The sequence below is a fragment of the Accipiter gentilis genome, chromosome 12, assembly GCF_929443795.1.
Source record: "Accipiter gentilis chromosome 12, bAccGen1.1, whole genome shotgun sequence".
Taxonomy (NCBI): Eukaryota; Metazoa; Chordata; class Aves; order Accipitriformes; family Accipitridae; genus Astur; species Astur gentilis.
Window position 1 is genome coordinate 1,589,690 of NC_064891.1, and position 26,423 is coordinate 1,616,112.

At 38.1% G+C, this 26,423-nt stretch overlaps 1 protein-coding gene across 8 annotated transcripts in view; it reads left to right on the plus strand.

Annotated features, from left to right (window-relative positions):
- FBXW7 (F-box and WD repeat domain containing 7) overlaps positions 1-26,423 on the plus strand; it is a 189,365-nt gene that overhangs the window by 33,546 nt on the left and 129,396 nt on the right. The window contains exon 1 of one of the 8 annotated variants that reach the window (XM_049814590.1): positions 11,177-11,262. The exons of the other annotated variants lie outside the window; for them this stretch is intronic. The gene's annotated coding sequence lies outside the window, so the exon portion shown is untranslated. Of the gene's footprint in view, positions 1-11,176; positions 11,263-26,423 lie in introns of those variants that run through there. 8 annotated transcript variants of the gene reach the window in all.

Here is a 26,423-nt window from a genome sequence, read left to right on the forward strand (position 1 = left end):
GTGGCAAACTGTATGGTAGCCCTGAAGAGCATTGTGATAAAAGCCAGGCTGACCATTGTAACCGGGAATACTCAAAGTCAGATTGTTAAGAGTCTGGGAACTGGACTGCAGTGAACCAGGGCCATGGATGCAGGCGACATATCCAGGTGTTAGAATACAATACTGGGAGGGACAGTGGCACACCTTCATGGGAAAGGTGACTGACTGAGTAAATATAACCTAGAATTGCAAATGAATATTACATGTGTGTTTCAATAAAGTCACTCCTAGCTGGTGAAGTCTAGGAAGTATAATGTTTATGTAACACTGAAACATTGAAGATACATCAATTGAAAAGCTCCCAGATACATCAATTTAAAAGTTGAAGAAACAATGTGGGAGAACTCTTCCTTGTGTCTTGTTGATTTAAATCTTAGTCACTGAGAAATTCAATATTTGTGCTCAGATTGTATATGTTTTCTTTTATGCCAGTTTGAAAGCTTAGTGCCTAAGAGATTTAGAATTACTTAAAATTTTTGTGTTGTGGAATGTGTGAGACGCAGGATATACTAGGCATCCTGAGAAGTGGATACAGCAAATCATAACGGCATTGCAGCTGTGATGGGGTAGAAGACCAGGCTTGTGCAGTGAGGGGCAGGAGAGGGAAGAAGGGTTGGATGCCTTGTTATACCAGCTAACGAAAAGGGAGGGGGTGGAATTTTCTAGGGTACGAATTCTTAGGTGTAAATGGCAAATGATAAATTAGTTACACTGATTAACTAAAGCATTTGATTTAATTGAAGTTGATTTAGTTATGTTACAGCAGACAAAAAAAAGCATGAGCAAACTGAGACTTCACCTTGACTGTGTCCTCGAGCACTCTATTTACAGTGCTACAATAAATGAAATAAAGTGAGGTTTATATTTGAACGACGGCTACACAAAATGAACAGCAATACTCTTTTTATGTTCTAAAAGGTCTTGGTGTCATTGTTTCCCTCTCTCCCACTCCCAACTAAATCAAAGAGGAAAAATACCAACCCCCAAACAATGAAAAATAAAACAAACAGCAAAACAAACCAGCTGGTCTAACAAGATCCTGTGCTATTCTGTAGGTTTTACATTCTTCAATATGACCCTTAGGAAACTGAGCTGGGAATGGGTTGCTTGGGATGCATCGTACTAAGAATATCACATTCACCCATGAGTTGCTCGTCAGATGTTATAAAAATACCATTAGGTGAAGAATCTTTAAGAAAAACATTGTGTTGCAGGTAAACACCTTAGAATTACGTTGGTAAAAGCTTCACTTGTACTACTTTACTACTTTCTTTAGTTAGTAAATTATGATAATAGTAATGTCATAGTATAGTTTTCAGTCTTCAGTGTTTTTATTAATGGTGCCTGTAGATGTCCTGTTAATTAGCTCAGATATGATTGTCAAGGTTTTGATGAGCATGTTAACTTTTCTGTATGTTGTAGGTCAAGGAAAATGTTTTTTTGAAGTCTGTTCAAACCTGGGTCTGAAGTCTGGAGCAAAGAATGTCATGATCTTAACAGGAATGATAAACTGCTTGTTCTTTAGGGTCTCAGTTGTTCAGGTATATCTTGCTAGTTTTTCTGCTCATCAACCTAGAATGTAAAGTGCTTGTTATTTAGGGTTCTTGCATATACTTGTACACTAATCAGTTCATCTTGGTGTTGCTTTAGGGAGAAAGTACTTCCTGAAGTTTGAAAAACATTAAGTCTTATGTATTCTAAAGATGGTTTGTAGATTGGATATTCTGGGACCAAAGATGTTCGGAACTGTGGAGAAATTGAATATTTTCTCCTAATTATAAAAATAAAAACTGGTAGAAGGTATGTAATCAGATGTGAATTTTGCAAGATCCTTGTATACGTTTCTGCTTCCAGTTACTAATTTTAACTTATTAAACCTTACATGACTTTGTATAGCTTGCTTCATCTGCACTAGCTGCTTACTTCTAAGTGGTTGCAGAGAGATGTGTGTATGTAAAACTTGGCTCCCAGTATGTGCACAGGTGACCTCACTGTGACCTCCCTACTTAATTGGTCTTTCACATCTTGATATTAATTAAAGTATGTTAACACCCAAGAAAATAATGAGCCTTAAAACACAAGAACTAGTCGTCATTTAGAAGTAAAATCTTGTTGTGGTAATACATAATGAAAGTTTGTTTAGCATGTTACATTGATGGCTAATTATCCTGTATAGCTAGGGTGCTAGTTCTAAGTCAGTTCTTCTCTTCTTCCCCTCTAATGCTGTGGGTCCACTTGCTGCTCAAATGCAACGACAACTGTGGACGATTAAAGGGCTGGAGTGCTTTGAGCAAGCACATTAGAGCGCATCCAGCTCGAGCTCCCTCTGAGCCGGGTTCAGAATATTTATTGCTGTGACTCTGCTCTCAGTTTTGAGTGCTTCTTTCTCTCTGGCAAGCTGGCACCGTCATGTCAAAACCCTTAACATTTATTTCTTCTATAATTTGGTTACAGGAAAAGGAAAGAAAACTACTTATTTCTCCTGTTAGCTGTTTTTTCTTGTTATGTCTTCAAGAAGAATTGTAACCCTCCTTTTCTATCTCCTCATTACTAATATAGTAAGTAAATAACTTAGTCTTCAACTTCTTTACCTTACCAGAGTGCCCTAAGCATAGTAAGCATAAGTCCTGTTTTATAGACAAGGAAATGAGGAACAGAGCAACAAACGATTTCATCAGTATGTCGTACAACATCCATGGATTTGGTTGTGCTTGAGTTCCCGTGATAAACCTGCTGGCTCAACCAGCAATATCCCCAGTCTCCCCTGGCCCCCTTTGTCTCTCCTGTTCTCTTCTACCCTCCACCTCACTGTCCACCTCTCTGTTACGTTGATGAAGTCATGTGTAGCATAAGTGATCTAGATTGGGCATCTTATGAAGTGTGGCCTTCTTTTTTTCCTGGGTTATTTTTCATCCAAATCAATTTTCCTATTCTTCCTTGTCCAACTAAATGAACAATTATACCTCTGTATTTCCCTCCGTATGGGAGGGAGAGGGGTTTGAAATGAGAGATCAAATGCTGTGTAACCTGGCATAAGCAACGTTGCTGCTAAGATCAAAACGAGTGTTAGGCTATAGTTTTTTAGTACTTTAAAGTAGGCAGTGCTACCGAAACAAATTCTTCTGATCAGCTTCTGACTCTTGACTTCTAGAAGTTTTGGAGCATTTGTGCAGTGAACTAGATTTCGGAACTATGGCAGATTAAAACTAATTATCTAGAGAACATCTAAAATATCTGTGCAGTCTGCACAGATTCTTGTGCCAACACAAGGCCAGGGATGACATGGGGATGGAAACATCTGAGAGGGGAATGAAGTACGTTTTTGAAGCTCATGTAGGTGGTTCTGCTGCCAGTGTTCATCGAACTGCAGCAGCCTTAGGTGAACTTCCCTGTGGTGAGCATTGACACTGAGTTACTCTAGCTCAGCAAAATTCAAGATGTGACTGTACCGGGAGTTAATACACCTGTGCTAGTGTGTTTTTAGCTAGTGTCTTTTATGATGGAGAGTGCTTCAGTTTTGCATTCAGGCACACACTTAAAGCTTGTACTGAAGCATCTGTACTGATATTGTTACTGGTATTGTCTAGGTTAAGCTAACACATGATAATACATCGATTTTTCTGTGTAGAAAATAGATGGTATGGCATAAAAAGGTAAGGAGAAGCTAATTGTCTCTTTGTTTTCTGTCCTGTAGATAAATTGATAAATACAAATATATTTGATGGTTTAGAAAAGATTTAGCTATTTCTTCAGTTATTTTTATATCAGTCTCTGATTTTTGAATGGATGAAAGTACTATAAGATGTGTTAAGAAATGCAGTATACAGCAATCATAAATATGGAGTGTTCTTATAGGTTGTTCCTTACTACTCAACCCAGTTCAAGAACTGACATACTACATATTTTTGTGAAAAAAATTTTGCACTGCATCTATATGTATGTCGATTTTTTTTGCCACCTCCTTTTTGTTAGGAGGAGGTTGATGAAAGAATGTAACTTCTGTTTACCTTGGGTTAGGTTGGCCTTAGTGGTTTTATCTGTTTTACTTTTAGAGTTGAAGTTCACTTAGTCTTTGTTAAGGAAATGCGAAGTATTCTCTAGAAAGTACAGTTTGCAAAACACTCACTTTCTCTGATAGCTTTGGATTACCTTAACTTTTTTTTAGCTGGAGGACACAGTTTCCCTTCTAGGATTACCAGATTGATGATCTCATATGAAAAAAAGTTAACAAGCAAGGTGCTTTTTTCATCCTGTTACATCAACATCTTTTAATATTTTCTGCTGTTCAGTGTAGCCAGCTTCTCTGATTAAGAAGCCCCAGATTTTCACCAGAAAGTTAACAAGGGCAGAGGATGTAATTGTATGTTGTGATGAACTTGTATCTAAATTAAAAATAGACTCACTCATACAGATTGTATTAACTGTAGCCATGGGTGAGGCTGTGCAGAAAGATCTGGACTGTGACTTCCAAAGGGGTAATGAAAATGCATTTGGCAGTGAATAAGGACTTCAGACAGAGTATTGCAGAAGATAATATTTATAGTAAATATTTTGCCTTACTGTAAGCCTGTAGGTGGAGGGTGAGGCTTGAGTAGAGAAATGGGGCAAAAAATGTCTGTTACTTGATACGGGTTATATTAATGTTGTAAGCTTTTATTTGAAGTAGCCAGTCATCTTTGAGTTTTCTACATCTTGAATGTAATAAAGGGCAATCCACTTGTTTCCTGCACAGTCTGAAAAGCACAGAGGGTTAGCATAGCTTCATTGTTGTTGTGGTTCTTGATTTAACATGAAATATAGTGGGATCATTGATCTTTATAAGGCTGTTGTCTTTCTCTCTTGAACTTTGAAATTAGCTTGTAAGGTTTCTTATTTGAAATATTCCTATTGGTTAACCAGAAAGTGAAGGTCTGTTTTCCTCTGTACTCAGACATGGATAAATCACATATTTGGTTTGGTGTGTTATTTTTTGTTTTGACATTTTCAAAAAATACTGGTGAAAAACTGAATTTCATAAAGCTGATTTCTATCTGCAGCTCTATTAAGACCTAGATTATGGATGAGAGTAAGTTACATTTTTAAAAGAATTTAGTAATTTTTAATATTGCTTGAAATTACAGTGAACAAAAAGAATTACAGGTCTTGCTTTATGGTGTGATCTGACATGGGGACATGATAGTTTCTGTATCTAAGGGTTGGCTGTTTTGTCAGAGAGCTTTTCTCCTGTTTTGCCAGTTCTTGCCAAAAATGCACCTTGCTGGATGATGTGGTACTTCTTCCAGTAGCAGGGAAGGGAGTGTGGTCTCTCATTCCATGTCACTTGGCAGCACCCACCTGTGACTAGGCACTGGAGTCAGTCTGCCCATATACAGCAGGACTGACACTTTCTGCAAGCATCAGGCTTTCATGACACACAAATGTAAGATTATGTCCCTGTTACTTCTCATCCCTCCACCTTTGCCCCAGGGAGACAAGGGGACCAGGGGTCAGATGCAAAGTCTGGGCTAAGTTACTTGTGGCAATCCTGCATAAAGGGGTTGAAAACCACCATTTAAGACTCGTGTTTCAACCTTGCCAGGTCAGCAGCATTCTGTTCCAAGGGTGTAGCAGGAATTGCCTGGTTATTATCCTGTGCTTCTTGTGGAAAAATTACCGTCCTGTTAGTGGTGACAGTGTGGCTGTTCTGAGAAGTCGGTTGTCCTCATCTTCATCTCCATCAGTGGTAATGGGAATGGGTGGCTCTGAAATTTGCAGTCAACCACTTGCTTCCTCTGTGATATTTATTACAGGCTAGGAGCATCCCTCCTTCCATAAGATGTCAGTTTTCTTCTACACTCATTTGGGATTTTTTTTCCATTGTCCCTGTTTGAAAAGGGGTAGCACTCATAAGTCACCTTTTAAAAAGAAGTACCAAACATAAATTGATAGTGTTTTCTTCCTAAATCAGCAGATGCCTGAAACAAGAGCCCTGAAAGAGAGAAACATTCAATGCTTGCACTGAGAGTTACCTCTGAGGAAAATATTAACTATTTCAATACTGGGTTGTAACTTGACAGTCAGCCAAGTGCTTATCCCAAACTGCTTCCCAGAGCTCTAAAGGAGGAAAATTACCAGCTGTTAAAAACAGGCATGTGTGGATATCTTTAACAACTTTTAATACTTATGAGGTAATATTTTAGCATACTGAAAATGAGTAGGTAATATAGGTAGTGTGAATTTATTCTTTACTTGAAGGATTACTGACTACTTGTATTCGATTGGTTTATAATCTCCAGTTGTTTTCCCGTGCTGTGTAGAAAACTGTCTTGTACAGATGGTTTTTAGGGAAGAGGCGAGAAGAGAAGGGGAAGTAGAGACTACTCAGTAAAGCCGTAAGAGCATTTGGGCAGACTAGAGGAGAGGAATAACTCCTGTGCAGATGTCTGCGTATTTAGCTGTAATAGCTCCGTACCTAATTTGGTGCGAGTGATTGCTGCTGCCTGTGTTCATGACTCAAATGTAGGCTTCCTATCCAATGCCAGGAACCACATGTCTATTAACAGCACTACTTAAGCTAAGTGATTTTAGCTCCCAAGCCAAATTATGAAATCTGTTGTCCTTAAGCCCACTAGAAAAGGCATCCAGAAATCTGCCACTGGATCATCTCCTGCTCTCTCAGGAGACATCCTCACAAGCCCCACACTGATTACCCTCATTAGACTATACTCACTGTGTGGACTAAACCTTTTTTTTTCTCTCATATAGCTGGAAGATGGTAGAAAGGACTTTCTTCTGTTTTAGCATGTGCTGGGAATTGTTCAAGGTGTATGATTTTTACTTAGGTAGTCAGTCCAGTTGAAGAGGTAAATATGACTCCTCTGGGGAGTGAAGTATAGGGAGGTTAGCTAGGGAGGCAAGACCTGTGGGTGGAGGACTTGCTCATCAAAAAAATGCTAGTGATTTCTCCTTTTTTACGTTCCCCCCCCCCCCCGCTTGTTTCCTTGCTTGCCTGCAATAAAGGCAACTGAACACATAGAGTGAGAAAGACTGTGGGGATTTTGCATGGCCAGGAGAGTAGGGAGACTAACCTACATATGGTGCTTAGGTAAGAGTAGATACAGGAGACTTTCTAAAGTTTTACTACAGTTTTCCGTATTATGCAACGCTTGTGGATTGGAGCGATTCAATTTTAGAGTGCAAAATACCTTGACTCTAAAAGATATGTTAATCCCCCCCCACCCCGCTTTTAACTGTCTCTTTTTTTTTTTAGGCTCTGCATGAGTATGTTGGAATAAATGTTGAGAACACTTTAATCATATACAGGAAGAACTTTTTCTTCTTTGCTGCATCAACTTGCAATAAATATCAAATGATGTTTCAGCTGGGAGGAGTACTGTAGCAAAGTTGGGACAAAGACATGCAGTCGGTATGCGGGTGTCTCTTGGGTATAATGAATAAACACATCTCAAGTCTGGTTCTTACAAAATTATGGAGAACGAGTTGGTATCCTATCACCTTTTTTTTTTCTCTCCAGCAGAGAGTCCGGGTAGATGGACAGCATGCAAGATGAATACTGAAAGTATGTACGCAGTATGGAGTTAATGAGAAGGCGGTGTACATGCACTTTTAGGCAAAGGGAGCTTCTAATTTGGATGGCTAATGATGATCATGTATCTGTCCTGAGATGTTTGTCGGTTCAGTTAGTTGGATATGTCACTGCATTTCCTGCAGTGAATGGTGTTAAGAAATTAGAATGGCAGTGGTGTGGACTCTTAGCTCAAAGCAGATGAATGAAACACAAGTCCCAAACCTCCCAGCATTACAGGGCTTTCATGCTCTTGGAAGCCAGGGTTCAGGTCACATGCCTATGATGCACAGGGGAAAGATGGCAAGTCCACTGATGTCCAGAAGAGTTAAAGAAAACACTTTCTAGTAATGCAAATGCTAGGACTGTGTTTTTCCTTTTATGTCTATTGGTGAAGCTGGGAAGAGTACCACCATTTGGGTTTTGGAGAGTGGTGCTGTTTATATGTTTTGTTTTTCAAATTAGAAAACTTGTCATCAACAAAGAGGGTCAGGTATGAGATGGGGGTCTTAGGAGGTGCAGCCAGTGTTTGTCCTGCATAAGCTTGTACAAATTGCTTCTTCAACTACCCACCCACCCTTTTTTTTTTTTTTTCATTCCTCCTATGTGAGAGGGGAAATAATGAGCCTGAGCTTGATTACCCATTCAACTCTCCCTACCCCAAACAGAAGGAAGGGACCTTGAGAAAAGCTGATGAAGCTGAAACCCACCACTTCTGTTGCGTTGTATCTGGGGTAAAACTGGACATTCCTTCTTATATCCATCCTGTAACTGCCTTTTTTTTTTTTTTTTTTTTTTTAAATTTTAAATCTTTCTGGTTTGTTTTATTATCTTGGACATGAGAATGCAAACATCCAAAGACCATTCTCACATCTTTAAGTTGGAATCTTGAGAGTGCAGCAGATGATGCAATTTTTAAAGCAGTTTGCTGCTTCTCCCAATGGAGGGGTTTTAAAAGTTTTTATTACCAGTAGCAAACCTTCAATTAGAAGCTATCTTTTATCTATTTACCTATTGTACTGGTATATGAAAGGACTCTTAGTCCTTTATATGTACCAATAAAGCAGCTTTTTGGATTATGAAGAAATACATAGCTTAGGTGCAGTTCATGGCACTACAAGTTCTTTTATTATTTTAACGAGATTTATAGAATTTCTTTCAGATTGATATCATCTTCATTTGAAAAATAATTTCAAAAAGCCTCCATTCTTACCTTGTACCAATTTTTGCCTTGCACGAATAAGTGTATGTTCGGACTGTATTAAAAGTTAGGTATGTATTGAAAACAGCTTTTTTTTCTGTTTTTTTCCCAACGATTTGAATATTACCTTTGAGAAGATCAATTCATTTCTGAGGAATTATACCAACCGGCCCTTTTCTTGACCAGCTATTGAAAAATATAATGTATGTGCTTGCTCTGCATGTTGGATTTCTTTTCTGAGGCAGCGGAACTGGCTGCAGACAGAGCAGGGTAGCTGACCAGACCATGTGGAAAGCCCTGGGGATCTCTGGTGTTTCTGACTATCTTTCAGAGTTGCCTTGAAACATGTTCATTTGTTGTGGAAAGTATCTTCTGTCCTTCTAAACCCTTTAGAGTTGTAGATTCTCTTGCATTCTCTTGCTCTTTCTAAATATGTAACAAACCTGTTGGCTTTTTTCAGTTTGAGCATTTTACTGTATATCAGGCATGTTGTATGTTTAGATCTTAGCAATATGTTTAGACACTTAAACCTTACAATGAATTCTATATAGTATAGTGGTTTTGCTACTACACGTGATTAGTAATTGTGTATTACTAATCATATGCTACACCAATTTCGCAAGAATCTCTTTTTGTAGGAAGACTTTCTCCCAGTTCAAAGTTGTATTTATTTGATTATTTGTTCAGTAACTGTTTCATAATTTATATATTGTTTCTATATGTATATACTTGTGAGCAATTAAGTGAAGTATATATTCTGTACATATTTGTACCTATTTTTTTAATTGGTACTTACACTTTTCATAGTCTACAGTCTTTTCCACTCTCTGTGTCCAAGTGATATTTCATCCAGGCTCTTTAACTAAGTGTGTCTGGCTGTTTGCCCATTGAGATTTTGCATACAGGAGAGCATGGCCTTAGCTTAGCATGAAATCATCTCTCCTTTGCCTTTTTTTAAAAAAAAAGTAGAAACGGTCTGTGACTTGTGATGAAGAATATTGCAAGAAGCCTTTGTTAGTATGATAAATTTTTCTTTAAAACCATAAACTAATCCTGCTGTGTTTTTAAGTTTGGACTTGACTAAGTTTGTGGAAGTCATGAAAGCTAATATAATGATAAAAATAGCTGGTATTCTCAAAGGTAACCACAGTTCTGAGGATGTTGTCTTCATGACTCTGTCCTGTCAATGACTATTATGAAGGAGAACATTATGCATTTAATACCAGTTTGAAACAGGGAAGTAACAAAAAAGATTCATAGCAAGCTCTTTTAATTTCAGGTGAAACATACTATGGGGAGTAAAGATGTATTGAAAGTTTTGCTGATAAGACACTAGAAAAGTAGAAGAAACAAAATATAGTGGTAACACCAATGTAAAATTTAAGCAAGTCTGTCTTCATGTTTTGAATGATGCTATAGGTTGCTTTGGGTGGGGTGAAAAAAGTTTGTTCACTTCTATCAACTATGTCACTGAGTGGGACTTCAATTCTGCTGTCCATAGATAGGCAAAAAAAAAAAAAATAATCCTGCAGCGATATTACTTTGACATTCTTAAAAATATTAATTTATGTTTTAGATATTTATCCTGTGAAACTGGTTGTCAGTCACTGACATGCTATGTCTGCATGCACCCTGGGATCAATAGTACATTAAGGAAACTGACATCGGAAGGGGAAAAAAATCATAAATAATGAATAGCAGACTTCACTGCTGGTGCTTCATTTCTACCAAGAATAATACAAATTCTAGTGAAGTACCCTTGTACTTCCTAACCCTGTTAGACTCAAAATCATTATCCCAAATATTAATGCTTTCCTTTAGGCTGTTTCTTGTTAAGAAATGTATCTGTGCAATCCTTAACTATGTGCTGCCAAAGGAAAAAGCTAGTGTTTCTATTCATCAGAAATACAGGTACAGTAAAAATATTTGTATTAGAACTGATCTGCAGTCTGCTGAGAGACCAGGATTTGAAGTAGGGGGATGTGGGCGTTGCTTTTAACAACATTTTCTTAGCTTGTAAACAATAGATGCTTGTGAAAAGAGATTTTTTTGTGGTATGCAGGACATGTGAAATGTTGAGCATTAGAGCATGATCCTTGCACTTTAAATCTGTGTATTAATTTTTTTCATTAGCTCTCTCTGCTTCCACATCCTGCACATTGCTGGCAAGCATGCATCAGCAATAAGACTTTCTTCACTAATGTGTCTGACATATCTCTGAAATGTGGCTGGTCAAATCTATAGCTGCTTTTTTTGGAAGTTGGTTCCTTTCAAGCCATTTAAGTAATTTCACCTGATATTACTTTAAATTTTCTATATAATGTGCTCTTTCGATGAATAGCCGTGTAGAATCAGCACAGGAAGAGCAAAGTCCTTGGCAATACCAGCTCAATTGCATCTGCAGATGAGGATTTAAAATTCTATGCAGCAGACAGTACCTCCAGCAGGCGAGTAAAAGGTTACTGCATTATTTTGCTTGTTTGCATCTGTAGTCTTTCTCTACCGAAGATTTTTTTTTTTTAATCGTTCAATTTGTTATGCATGCTTGTATATAGATACTACTGGAATTTGATTTAATAGAAACATGAATATCAAAAGGGCAGAGCAAGGTGAAGGGAGAGGCTCAGTTCAGCTTTAAACTAAGGAAAGGGAGGGGGAAAGAGTAAAAGGGAGGGGTGAGAGAACAGGAGAGAAATTAAGCTTTCAGTGCAGTGTGAAAATGAAGTTTTTTTGTGACTATATTAATTTCAGCTGCTTTCACATCACTTGCATTTTTCTTAACCTTTTGCTAAAGAGGATGCTATTGAACAAGCACTGATAGCTTTATAAATGTAAGTGACAATTATTTCAAGTCAGATTATCCCATAATCGGGTTAAGCAGTTGTGTTAATGTGAGACCTTCTACTTTCAGAAACAGTATTGCATACCATCTTAAACCAATTAAAATGAGCTTTTTACAATATTACTTGCTTTTTTTCAATGAAGAGAAAAAAGAAATCTATATTTATTGCATATAGTGTCTCTTGCAAATGAGAGAACATTTCCAGCAGTAAGTTACCTGTGTGTGTTAAATTAGAGAGGTATTCAATACTGCATTTTGAGCAGAGTGTACTTCTTTCTAAAGGTTAGAAGACCTGTTTATGTCTGACTGCTCATTTGAATGTTTTGCCTTTTTTGTTTTTCTAAGAGCAAAGGGCTCCTCAAAGACTTTAATAAAGCTGCTTATACGATCTACCTCTAACTTGCTTTGAGGGTTGGTTGTGGTACCTTTGGACATTCTACTATAAATTCTCTCATGCTTGTTTCTTCCCAGGTTTAAATTTCTGTTGGCTTTTCCTGGTGTTTTTCTCACGTAGGTTTGTAGCAGCCATTCTTATTTCAGGATTTGCTAGACCTGGGTAGCATTTTTCTCACGCATTCTGACTTTTTAAGAAGACTTTTTGCTGGTTGGTTTTGTTTTGGTTTTTTTCCTCTCTTTTTTTTTTTTTTTTTTTTTTTTTTTTTCCTCCCAGACGCTGCAAATAGTCTCGGAATGTAGCAGTCAGACAGGTCTCCTGTGTAATTGGAAGGTCCCTTTCAAGCAGAGGCGTTACAAAAGGTTGGCAGCTCCGAACGTCTGCAATAACCTGCTCTGTGCTGTGGCCGTGTGGTTGCAGAGGCCCTTGCCGGTGTGGAGGATGCTGTGGGCGAGCGTGTGGGACTGCGCGGGGTGGGGCTCTTGGCTGTTGGCTGCTGGTGTAGCCTCCTCTGTCTGGGGCCCAGGCTGGATAGGCTGTGCTGCTGGGGAGGGCAAAACAGACTTGAAGTGACAAGAGCCACAGAAGGAATAGTCAGCAAGCAGTTTGGAGAGGTTGCCATCCTGGAATTTATTCCTCTGTTAGACAGTCCATCTTTTCAAAGCAGCTTACTTTGCAAAGAGGGACAGAGGGAAAAACGTGTATGTTTTTTTAAGCGTGAGGTATTACTTGCTGATGAGACTGGCTGATATTTTTTTTTTGAGAAACACTTCCCCCCCCCCCCCCCCCCTTTCTGCTTAGCAGTCTTAATTTCAGCCAGGGAGCTGCAGAATGAGGCAGCTGGCCAATTTTAAGTGTTTATGGGACAGTACTGGTCCTAATTTCTTTAAGAATAAACTCGTCTGATGAGCAAGTCAATGTGTGGCTGTGGCTGCAGCATTATTTCTTCTTTAATGAAGAGGCTGGGCTGTTCGACCTGCTGCTCCAATCTTCTATCTTGCAGTCATACATCAGAGCAGTTGCAGAGACTATCCATTGAATGTCTCAATCAGCCGAAGAAGGTAACTATATTTTAAATTTTAACTATACCATTAAAAGGATGCTGTATAATTTGGACTTAAAAGATAAAAAGACAAATTTCAGATGTTCTTAGCAGCTTTCTTGACCTTGCAGTAGCTATCCAATATCATTTTGCCATTATCAGGTTGTGTAGCAATAGAAATGTGCTGCAGTAATTGATTTTGTAATAGGATCAGGTGATTTACTGGCTGCACTGACAACCACTTGCTTGCTTGTTCTGAAACGTGGAGTGGTCTAATGGATGTTTTGATTGCAGCCTCGAGTTGCTCTGAAACTACTAGATGGTCAAAGACGTAACATCTCATTTTTCAGAATAAAAACTTCTCTAACTATTCTCCAAAAACTTTGTAAATTCATTGAATTTTTTAAATACTTACTCTTCAGATTTCAGATTATTTGTAAAAGCCTTTGTGTGTAGAATTGGAAATTGTCTTGATCAACTTTATGCATGTCAACTTATTCCCTTTCCTCACAGCCACTTAAAACCCATTAACGCATGTGCTTCATACATTTCCTGAGAATTTGGTCTGTGCTAAATGTAGTCCGTCTGTGCTTAGGGAAAGTATACAACAATTCTTTGTGGATTGCTATTAAACGTTGTATTTTTCTGTTATATATTATGCTTTGGAAGCAGAAATCTGGCTCTAATTAGAAAACAAACTGAACCATTCCATATCAGAATATGGATTTTACTGTAGAAAAAGTCATTAGGAGCTGTGATCCAGTGAATGAAATTGGGGAGCTTAATTGGGTCTACCTTTTGGACCAAGCTGTCTTAGGCAGATAAAATTGGAATGTGTTGTTAAACTCTTAGAGCTTTTAAGATATGTAGTGAACCATTCATCTCCAAGTTAATTGGAGAGTAGTATGAGCACAGAGTATGTTACAGTGGTTATTTATAGTTTATACCTAATTGTTTTCACTTTCAAAGAAGTCTTAGTTTTTATCCATTATTGTGCAAGAATAAACATGCCCTTTTGAGTGCTTGTTCACTGTTATGCACCTTATCATGTAAGAATGAAAACTTAAAAACAAAAACCCCCATTGTATTATTAAAAATGGCATTTAATTGTTGTTGTGCCTATTTTGGAGTGAAAACTGATGGGGAAAAAATTGGGTTGAGAAGTAGAAGAGTCTCACATGGACCCTGAGTAAGAAACAGTCAAAAGATAACTTCAGGATGCTGAAGTTTAGAGGGTGACACTCACTTTGTCCAGAGGACAACAGTATGTTGTGTAAAATAGGCAATTAAATAACTAATAGCTAAGATCAAATATGTAACAGTTTCTCAGGTGGTCATATATACAGTGATTTAAGTGGCCTGAAGTAAATCAAGGTGGCTGGATTTGAATTTGTTGAACCTAATAATGATTAAACCAAACTAAAAAGTTAAGACCTTTCAGCCAGTTCTCACTTGATAAGCAGAGCCAGAGCAAGAAACATTCAATTTAAACCAATACATATTAATTTTGTTTTCCATTTATGCTTCAGAGAAGGTAACTAAAAAAAAATTGATTCTCACTCATGTAATTTGTTACACCTTTTCCCTTATCTGGAGAATATACTATTTCCACATTTGTTCACGTAGTGTATTGCTTGACATTCAGATTCTTTTCAGTTGTTTGGTTTGGGTTTGTTGGGGTTTTATTGTTTTAATTTTTTTTTTTTTCATTGTGAAATGAGCATGAGTCCCTTTGCGGAAATAGATTTCTATCTCTCAGATTTATACATGTGAAACGAAACGCAAATTCCCATTTCTCCAGCATACAATATGTTTTTTCAGTCTGAAAGAACTGGTCATTGTGTTGGAGTAGCAGAATGAGCCCAAGTGTGTTTTGATTCTGAAGAGGAATAGTGTTCAAAGGTGGTGATGGTGGTAGGGGGTAGCACTTCACTGAGCTCGGGTTGCAGGATTTACTTAGTGATTACAGAGTTAGCAATTGGACTTTAAAAAAGGTGCTTGGGAAGGCAACAATCTGGTAGTGTTTCAACTATTTACATTGCCTTAGCAGGCAATAGGAAATGCAACTATTAGCTTAAGAGAGAGAACAATTAAAAATCACTTCCATTTAAAGGAGTTAACTTGATGAGAAAAATAAGGTTAAATAGTTTGGGTTTACTTTGTTTTTATTTTTACACATCTTTCTCAAGGTTAGTTTGTACTACATGGGAATTTTGCCACCATAATGTATATTATTATAAAAGTATTTGCAAGAAAGTTGATGTGATCCACTGTATTTTGTGATTCTAGACACAATGATAAAGAGCTAATGAATTTGTTCTGAAGTTCAAGAGGAAAATCTTTGTAAATCACTGAGGAAAATAGTTGGAAAGAATTGCATTTTTCAGAGAAAATGGGAAATAGGCTCTTTTTGTAAAATAGTAGTGTTTTGTGTGCAAAACTGCACTGCAAAACATACAACTCTGTGAAAGTGTAGCTAGGGCAGGGAAGAGAAAAAGGCCTTTCTGTTGAGAGCGATATGTTACTGAAATGCTAGTAATATGCTGATAATAAGTGCTGCAGGAGTACTGTTACACTAACAGAGCAGAAGGAGGAGTGGAACTAATTGAATAGTAGTACTGGAATTGTTGAAATTGGATTTAGCAGTCTGAAAGTTCAGCTGGAAACTCGTCAAAGTGCCTCCAGTGTGTGTTGGTGACCCTTGGGTAATGTGGTCCAAGGTGCCCCGTGGCCAGCTGCTGTGCCCCCAGCATCAGCTCCGAACTCCAGCCCCATGGTCACATCCAGGGCAGATGGGGCAGCAAGTCCCTATGTACAGTGTGTAACTTTAGGTCCTGGCACCTCAGTGGTGCTCTAATTAACAAAAGCCAGCACTTCACCAGATTTAAAACAAGAGTTTCCATCTTACTATTCAGCCAGAAGATACTTGTGGTGGTAGCTGCTACAATAGCCTTGAAAAGGACTTGTTTTCTAAAGAAACTGTCATAAGAATGAAACTTAAGTGTGTGAAACATTAGGCTAAACATTATAGTAAAAACCTTTATTAACAAAGAAACAAGACAAAAGATAATAATCTTGTAAAGTGTTTTCCTCACTCTCCCTGACCTTCCAGATTAGTTGCAGGCTTCTATACCTGGTTACTTAATGAGGAATTGACCAGATTGATTAATAGCTTCCTCCCTCTTGCTGGTGATTTCAGTAGGAACAAATACGAGTTCACTGGCAATTGCAGATCATTTTAGTGCCTCATCTAAACCTAACTTAAATAAAGTCCAGAATAAAATAATGTGATTATGAAAAGGGATGCATGGCATATCTTGCACCTCAAAATTTGTCAGACGCGGTCATTTTATAAGAACGTAGATGACTGTATTCTTATATGTTTAGCCCTCATCTCAAACTGGAAAGGTACCAGGAGTGGAGAAGAAGAAATATTTAAAAAAAAAAAAAAAAAAAGTCCTGCTTGAAATTGGGGGGGAAGACTTGAGGAAGCTAAAGATGGGGATACTAAGGGGAGAAGCAGTAAGTTACTAGGAACTAGAAGCAGGCATGGATTTTATCGGAGGGTGGAAAACCTAGCTGTAAGCCACTGTTCTTATTATCTGTGTATGTATGAATCTTGCACAGCTGCTGAATCAGTTTTGTTTTTGCTTTTGCAGGTAACATGCAGTGTGTGTACATTTATATACACACACAAGAGTTATAGTTGGCATTTGTGTTTTCCTATTTGCTTCCTGTTACCCTCCACATTTGTGTCATTAGAAACTTATCATGGGATCTGCATGTCAGGCTTCGTTCTCTCAGAAATAAAATTTGTGATCATAATTCTGCATTTTAGATAGCAGTCCTAATGTATCTAAAAGGAACCTTGTAACTCCCACATGGCTAAATTTACCTCTGCTAAGAATAATGTTTTAAAGAAAAGAAAAATAAAAATCAAAGCCTTCTTTTGGTAGAATGAAGAGAAAATTTAAGTCCAAATATATCCAATAAAAAAAAAAAGCACAATTATGCCATTTTAGGTCAAGACCTTTAGTAAATTTAAGATTAATTTTTCCAGTAAATGGATTTTCATGTTTAAATGCTATGTCATACAGGTACTGAAGTCTAAAAGTTCCTTACTTCTGTTTTCTGTGGAGATACCTACTTCCTGTATTTTGCGTATGGCACAACAAGACCAAGTAGCAGGTCATGTAACAATGGCATGAAGTATTTTAGCTGAGTGAGCAGATACGTATTTTTTGGAACTTCTTCAGTTGTTCCATCTTACATCCACTTTCTGGGTTAAGAGGTTAGTGTAATTATAGGAGAAGACTTTGCTGAATTCCAAAGTATGGTGGCCTATGATTTTTATGAATGAATGTTGAATTATGGGGCGGTTCTTTGTTTTAAACTGGTCCTTCTCAGCATAGTTGGCTGTTCTGTCTGCCAGCGGCTTAACCGTGAAAGAGTCTTGCAGACTTATGGGGGAGAGACTGGAAGAGTGTGAGGTTACGCTTTCAGAGAAGATGCCTTACTATAATCAGAAGGGTGGAGAGGGTAAAATGGACTCTGAATACCCCAAGGAATAACTTTAAATAGCAACAAACCTTTTCTTCTTAGTAGTTGAGAGGCAGAGAACCTTCCTTGGTGGTGTTTGAATGAGGAGATGGTGGGGAGGGTGCAGAACCGAGAGGGAGGAAGCCTTCTGTGTATGGGAGGCAACAGACTATGGCCAAGCAACTGAGCCGGGGGAGAAAGGACAAGTAGATTTTTAAGGTCGGAGGAACCATTGTGACTATCTCGTCAGACCATCTGCATAGCGCAGCACATGATTGCACCCATGCTGTAACCCCGAGTTTGAGGTTCAACTGTAACAGTATTTAGAGCTAAATTGTACCACTTGTTCTCTTGTTGCAGACTGTTCTGCACCACAAAACCCTAATCCAGCATTTGTTATATTGTCATATATTAACTCTTTAACGATTCCTTTCTATGTTAGTCTTTAGATTTTCCTTGGTCTTTGTCAAGCTAAAGTGGTTTTTCTCTTTTACTTTTTTTGAAACAGTAGCACATAATTTCTTTCCTGCTGTTGGCAGAACAGAAAGAATGATGACAACCCAGTAAACAGTAACATTTTGTGGTAAGATGCTAGTACCGCCATCAGTATCGTCATTATCAGAAGAGGAGGAATGTGAGAGATAGCAAAACCATTGCAATATTCTCTTGCTCAAAGCTGAATTTAGAGGGGGAAAAAAAAAAAATCAATTTCAGAAATAAGTGAGATTTCCCAAAAGTCCTAATTCAGATGGTTTACCAGAATGGTAGAGTTTTTCTTCATCACAGCAGGCTGACATCACAAGTCTTGATTTGAGTACAATCACTATCCTACAAATGGTGTTACAAGTACTACAACACAGACAATTTTGTTAATAGTATTAAAGACTATGAGATCCTGGGGTTCAAATTAAATATTGTCGATTTTAATCAAACCAACTTGTCATATACAATCTTAATAACTCTGTTCCCCAATTCTCCCCCCTAAAAAAAGGTTGCTTTTTATTCATTAAAATACACAAGACAGCAATGAGCCATGGAGAGTGAAATGTCATCACAGCAATAGAGTTCTTCAGATGCTTCAGCAGTAATATCACCAGAGCAAAAATGAACACATGTGCTTGGCTTGGCTGGTTTGAAAGGCCCTCCAAGAAACTTATTACCTACTGGTAGCTTAATATTCCTGCTGTTCTTGTGAATGAATTTTCTTTTTGCTAAGTACCAGACTTTACTCTTTGGGACTTTGTGCTATGACTTAGAGCTTGTTGACTTTCAGCCATAGTAGATGGTATTCAGGGACACATCAAGAAGATGTAGTATGAACCATTCTGGTCATTCTTGCAACACTCTTAGTTGCTTATAAGTATATTACATCCTTATAAGCTGAATGCTAGCTATACTCTGCTCACTGTTTTGGTAAAGTGATTGCAAAGACTTTTTTTCTTGTACATTTTTTTTAAAGCTGCTGTTCTGAAGCTTTCAAACAATCATTTCCCCAGCACTGTTTTTATTCCAGTTTCAGTAGCGTTTTATCTGTCGCCTTAACTATCTTTGCAGTTATACTGTAGTGCAAGAAAAATAGAGAAACAAACATCCCTCATATTAGTATGTTATGTTTTGTGGATAATATTAGAATCAGACTGTAAATTTAACAACTTATTCTCCATGGACTTCAAAAGATATATTTTTTTTATTAATACATAAAATTTTTCTTAATTCCATAAGAAGCCTCTTTTTTCCTGTATCCACCCTATTGAGATGCCACTAATGATATTGTATTGAGCCACTAAAAAGGTTTGCAGTGAAGCTTTTTACTTGATGTAGGCTGTCTTTTTAATTATAGCTATGCTACTATGCTGTGCAGAACTCTGTAGTTAGGGTTGTGTCAGCACTTACATTTTAGATCCCTCATTTTTATCAACTTAATACCAACAATAAAAAATTGCTTTAAGGTAAATCATAGAAGATCTTAGCCTTCAGGGTGAGTCAGTAAGAGTTCACTGTATTAAAAACTATTCAGATGAATCTGAGTTAATGAAAGGTTAAAACCTTCTCTTTTACACAAACACTCTTTATGTGTGCTTGCAACTACTGGCTTAAAATTATTTTTTTTAAGGCTTTTTTCTTATTTGAGGTACTGTCATTCAGCATCTAAAAGGCAGCGGAATTCATTGCTCCATTTCTCTGGGCATCTCTAAGGGATCTACAGTAGCTCCTGAACCTGCCTGCCTCTTTGTCTTGGTGTCGTGTCCCCCCCCACCCCAGCCGTTTCCTTCCCCTTCTCCCAGACCTGCACTTACTCTGAGGAGGGGACCTAATGAGAATGAAGGATGACTGTCTCAGTTGTGTTGTGTTTACTGTATGTATACTTATCAAATGCTTAATCCCAAATAAGTAATGCATGTAGAGGGTTATTTTCTCCTTATTTTAGAAACATAAAGCTACCACTGTAAGAGAATGTTTCTAATATTGCAGATTGAGGCTGTTGGAAATGGCTGTGCATTAGATATCTATGCTGGCTCACGATCCAGAGCACAGAGCTGTTCCCTAATGATGGGAGCCTAAATGAACAGGAGTTCTTTTTTCCAGAATGGTGTTAGTTATAGTGCCTACCTGTTGCATGAAAGGGTAATGGCTAGAGCACTCAAGTCTGGTTCAGTTTCTTCCTCATCCTGCAAGGGTGTAAATGCACATCCCTCCCTTTTCTGGAAGAGAGCTGAGAAATTGTTTGGGTGGGTGGGGGCATCTTTCAGCTCTGTTGTGGTGTCTCAGCCACTGTGTGATCAAGAATGAGGGGGAAAGAAAGCAAGAAGGGATATGATTTTGCAGACTTAGTATACTTAGCCCTTAGTTTGGGGAACAGATGCTGGAGTACCAGAATCTGTTCCTTGTGTTATTTCCAGGTCTCCCTCAAAAATTTGACAACTATACAGAAAGCGCAGGACTAAAATACAGCTTTGCCTGCTAGCTTATATCCTAATGACTGGTTAGAGTCCTTGTCCCTTCTGTTATTCTGTGCTGTCTTGTTAGAATGCTGTACTGAAGAGAAAGAAATGCTGTTTTAAATCACCCTCATCAAATTTTGCTATGGTAATGCACATGTGTGTGTTTCTTCATTTCTCATCTAACTGAGCCTGACATACAGACCTCACCATCTTTTGACTTTGTTTTTGCTTTAGGGCTAGGTGTTAGCCTGGTCATTGGACCCTCCTGGTATGGGAAAACGCTAGAGGAAAACGAAACGTCATAAGCATAGGCAACTAGTGATGGGTGCAATAAGTAAAAAGAAGAGGGAAGAGGTGTAGTGCTCAAAAAATTGAATTTGAAGAGTCAGAGTTGTAGTGTAGCTGTGCTTTGAACTCTGACATTGCTATAGATAAAAGTCTGGATTTCACAGGAACTTTATATCTCAGTTAAGTTCAGTGTAGCTGACCTTGCTGATCTCTGTGCAGGCCTGTTGGCAGAAGGGAGACAAAATCACTTTCACTTTGTTGCTAAGATAAAGCAGTTAACCATGAAATGTACCTACATACCATAGCATTGAGCAACCTAGAAAATATGTGTAATAAAATATATCCTGGACACTTCCACTGAATAATGAGGGTGAAAAAATACCTCACTAAATATACTTTGTTTGCATTCTGTGGGCATGTTGATAGCCCCTGAGGGCAAAAATTGGTATGTGAGACTGTTGTAATGCACGTGCAGGAAGAAGTTGGACCGACAAGGCAATGATGTTCTTGATGTTTTATTTACCTTTCACTTTTTCAAAGCCCTTTTTGCAGGGAAGTACATGTAATAAACTTCACTTTATAAATGGGGAAATAGACTCTGAAAGTGAGGAGGCTGAAGGTCCCTCTTTAGGCCCCTGGCAAATCTGAGCATGGAAACCAAGTCTCCTCAGACCGTATTCAGCTGTTCTCCTGCTACATCACATTTTCTCCACATAGTATTTCCTTTGTGGGAAAAGCGCAAAGAAAAGTTAAGTATCAAGTGACTGAAAGGTGGCAAAACATTTGTATGGGTATTCCAAGTACCTTAAAAAAGTGATTCCCACTTCATATAGCTGGAGAAATAAGGCACAAGGAAGATAGCGACTCACCTAAATTCTCACATCTGAAGTTGGGATAAAAATCAGATCTGATTTCTATCTTTTTAATGCATTTTAATGAAAAGAGGTCTCTGTAGCTTCTTCTTTACAGAAGGATGGACCTTATTGCTTCAGTTTCTTTTGTGGCACTTCTTCACAAGTATGTGTAGTGTCTTTGCCAACCGTTGGGGACTGTGTGCCAACTAATGCAGCTGTCACTTTATTCCCCACCCCCCCCTCCCCCCAAGATTTTTGGCTCCATCTGCTTGCCTGGTCATTTCCATAGTTTGGTTTTCACTTCCCACTATGCTGCCTCCCAGATGCATAGTTGTCAGTAATAGTCAGTTTGGACCTCACACCCCCAGGCTCTCCAAAGGATGCAGATTGCACCTTTCCTTTCTCCAAACACCTATACCCATACTTGCAATTCAGGATGGAGAATAGAAGAGGCTTCCTGAACTTATCATAATTTAATGTATACCAAAGTGTTTTCCATCTGCTTTCCACCCACAGCTATTTCTCACAATATCTGGAGTGACAACAAAATATTTTTTCTTGAGCAGGTTTTGGTTAGGTGACATAAATTGAGGAAGAAAGGAAACGGCTAGACAGCATGGACTGAGGGATAGTACAGGAACTGGGAAAGCAGTTCTGCAATTTATTTCTCTTAAAACTTGTCGTGGTTTAACCCCAGCCAGCAACTAAGCACCATGCAGCCGCTCACTCACTCCCCCCGACATCCAGTGGGATGGGGGAGAAAATCAGGAAAAAGAAGTAGAACTCCTGGGTTGAGATAAAAACAGTTTAATAGAACAGAAAAGAAGAAACTAATAATGATAATGATAACACTAATAAAATGACAACAGTAGTAATAAACGGATTGGAATGTACAAATGATGTGCAGGGCAATTGCTCACCACCTGCCGACCAACACCCAGCTAGTCCCCGAGTGGCGATTCCCTGCCCCGACTTCCCAGTTCCTATACTAGATGGGACGTCCCATGGTATGGAATACACCGTTGGCCAGTTTGGGTCAGGTGCCCTGGTTGTGTCCTGTGCCAACTTCTTGTGCCCTGGCTGGGCATGAGAAGCTGAAAAATCCTTGACTTTAGTCTAAACACTACTGAGCACCAACTGAAAACATCAGTGTGTTACCAACATTCTTCTCATACTGAACTCAAAACATAGCGCTGTACCAGCTACTCAGAAGACAGTTAACTCTATCCCAGCTAAAACTAGGACAAAACTATAACAACCTCTAATTTTCAGCGATAATTTACTGATGAGAGATTGGTCACTAATTCTTTTTTTTCTACTTAGAAAGATACCTTGCGTAACACAAACAATTCAAGGTCTTCAGATGTGCAAATCATGTTGCCCAGTCAGTGCAGAGCATTAGAATTAGTGTGGTGTGCCAGCTGAATTTGAAACAAAACATGAATTGGCAAACTAGTTAATCTAATGCAAGTGAGTAATATGGAGAGATTATATGTGCTCCTTATGCCTGTTTGAGGTTCAATTTTATTTATTTATTTGTTTATTTTAAATATCTGTATGTCTCTCTAGATCTATTTCCCGTTGACTTGGTGTCAATTTTTGGTTTGGCGCTCAATAAAGCAGGAACAACTGGCAGTTACAAACTGATTAAATTTTGCGAGTATTGTTGGTCTAAACTGTCTTCTTGTTCCATTTTTGTAACCAAGATTTTTTTTTTTAGTCTTGCTTATGGGTACGTATACATTAGTAGCTTCTCCTTTAAAAATTTCCTATGATCAGATGGGAGCACTGATGCCTATATGTAGGTTAATTTTCACGTACTTTGTGTATCTTGCTTATCATTTTGTACACCTGGCACTTTTTCCTTCAGAAGAATGAGTAGTTAGCATGTTTTTGCTGTACTTCATCTAAACCCATAGAATTCTTGGGGGGGGGGTGGGGGTGGGGGTGGAAATAATACTGCATGTAAGCATAATTGTCATTCCAAAGAGATAAAAAAATGCCATTTCCCAGTTTGATGCTAGAAATGTGGAGTAATCTTTCCCAGACTGAGAAGTTCCTTGCAATTTGGTGACCCCAGCTTCCATTGTGGACAAACTTACAGAAGAGGCATCTTTCTTTATGAAGAACATAATGGATTTTTATGTTTCAGTCTCAAATTGAAGGCTTCTTCAAACCTGTTTTATACAACATATAAAATTAATCCTTTTGCTATTCTATAATGTTAGTTGTTTACATGAAAATATTTTATTTTTTTCCCCAGTAGTACTCCACTTTCAAGTTCCTTGTGGACTTTTATTTTTGTAGATAAAGTAAAGTAAAATAGCAGCCTTCTATCTGTGGAAAAAGGTAGGTGAATAAGCATAGCGATTTTTGTTGGAAACTACATTTAATGGTTCTGAGCTGTTAATGTTGACTCAGCGGCTGGAAAAGGTAGCAAAAATGACTTGTGTTTTAGAATGTTTCAGATCCTTTATGATACTACGGCATCTAAAAAAATCCCCAAACAAAACAGTGCCCCCACTACCACCAAACAAAAACCAGCCATGAACCCTGTTCTGTGAGAGCAAAGATACAAAATGTGTATTGATATATTGGAGACATTAGCTCATTTTATGTCAGTGTCTATGCTTTCTTCAAACACACCAAGCCAAATCTTGTACCTTAGTTGTTGCATCACATCTGAGTAAAGGGAGGAGATGGCATGTTAAGAGTAAGAGGAATCTATAGCATAGAGCAGGCATTCTTTTCTGTTAGAGAGACGAGTGCTTTTATGCAAAGGCCCTGGTCAGCCAATATACAGCAGGGTAGTCTGGCATTTTCTAACAGCTATTATTTATCCTCAGCTTTGTTATGGGTGGCTAAGTTTCATCTCTTCTTCAACAGAGAATAATCTGGTATTTTTTTTCAGACTCTACAAATACAGGGAAAGTTAAACCTGAAAGGCGACTGTAAAACAGGTAAAGAGTACAGGTAAGGGAGTGCAGAACTTATGGAAAGAATTTAATCAGGACGTTTTCAGGGATTTTGTCTACTTTTAAGTCAGTGTAAACTTTGTTATGTAGATCCAGCCAAATTCAGGATAAAACATATTGAAATTCTCACAACAAAGTCTTAAATACCAAGCACTTCAGCTGTCATTTGATGTACTGAATGTGCCAGTAGCAGCAAGTGGGCTCAGGATTTGATTTCTCTACAAGAGAGTAGATGAGGCTGTCTCACTCTGTTAGTGCACAGAGTGGCTGTTTGTGGAATAGTGGGATACAGAAGTGCTAAAAGCTGGTGGCCTCAGATTCTTGTAATGTATGGAACAGACTCTTAATGTTATCTCGTGTCTGCTGATGTAAGAAGCACACTTAAAATCTCCTACATGTGCTAGATCTCCATATATTGAATGAAGTGGATGCTATTCCAATGTGTGTAGTTGATCTTTGACTTTCAGAATTAAAATTCTAAGTGTAGGAACTATAGAAAATAATGCATACAGTACCTGCTTGTGGGAATAACTGAGAAATAAAAAGGTGATGGCAGTTCATTGGGTGTCTTAACTGTTACCAATTTATTCTAGCCATTGCATCGGAAAAAGTTTTGTATTGGAATGTGCAGCTTTACAGATGTTTGTGACTGGTTGCATGAGCAGGAAAATGTAGATAGTTGAATATCTCAGTCTTGTGCCATCACTTGCAGAGTGATGGCTATGGTAAATGTCCTGATGACATATATTATATAAGGTGTAATTAGATGACAGATGGTGTCAAACTTCACTTGCAGTTGTAGATGGCATAGTTTTTTGAGGAGGGAGCAGTAAGGGCACACTGGTATTTTTGCACTTTATTTAGCCACTCCTATTCACAAATAACAGATTTTGTCCATTTACTCATGCTGTTTGGATGCAATTACACTTTTGGTTTTAAAAAGCAAGTTCTCAGATGGCTAATTAAGATATCCTTGATGCTGAGGAGGGCAGGTACTACTGCTATATAAATTTAGGCTTCTTTTTTAATGTGTAAATGTAGAGTGGTTATTGTATCTTGACAGGCCATCTGTCACAATAGCAGGATTGATAGTCCTAGAATCCACTATTTTCCACAGTAAAACTTACTACAACTGTAAATATAGGCAAGTACTGCTAATACATGAAGACTTTTGTCTTCTCTTTAGTTGGTTTATATTAATGATTGTACTGATGGCTGGCAAACAGCTTCTGGTATGAGGTAAAAATCTATCACAAACAGAACATTTAACTTCATTTTTATGCAAGGATTGTAGTACAGTCTTTGCATTTTTCTTGGGTAGAATTCAAAAAGAATTCAAAGAATTAAAAAGAATACCAAAATTCAAAAATTATTTTGGTATTTCATGTTTTTTAATTCTATAAAATTGATTGCTGTCCTGAGGTCTATTTTTTGTCTCTACTAGTCACAGTGAGAGGACCTGTTGTTTGTAATCTTCCAGCCTTGAATTTGTTTTTGCTCATTGGATCCTGTTGTAGATCTGTCATACCAACTCTTAATAACTTGGCTCTTGCCAAGAGTCCCATGCAAAGGTGAATAGACTTTTGCCACTTTTATGCCATGTGAAACTTGAGTTGTGCTTTAGCAGTCTTTACATTTCAGGATCATACACAGATTTACACAAGCATATGTTGGGTACATCAAATAAAAGGAGTTCAGAGAGATGAAGACTGAAAATACTTGCTTCTAAACACTGCAGCTACT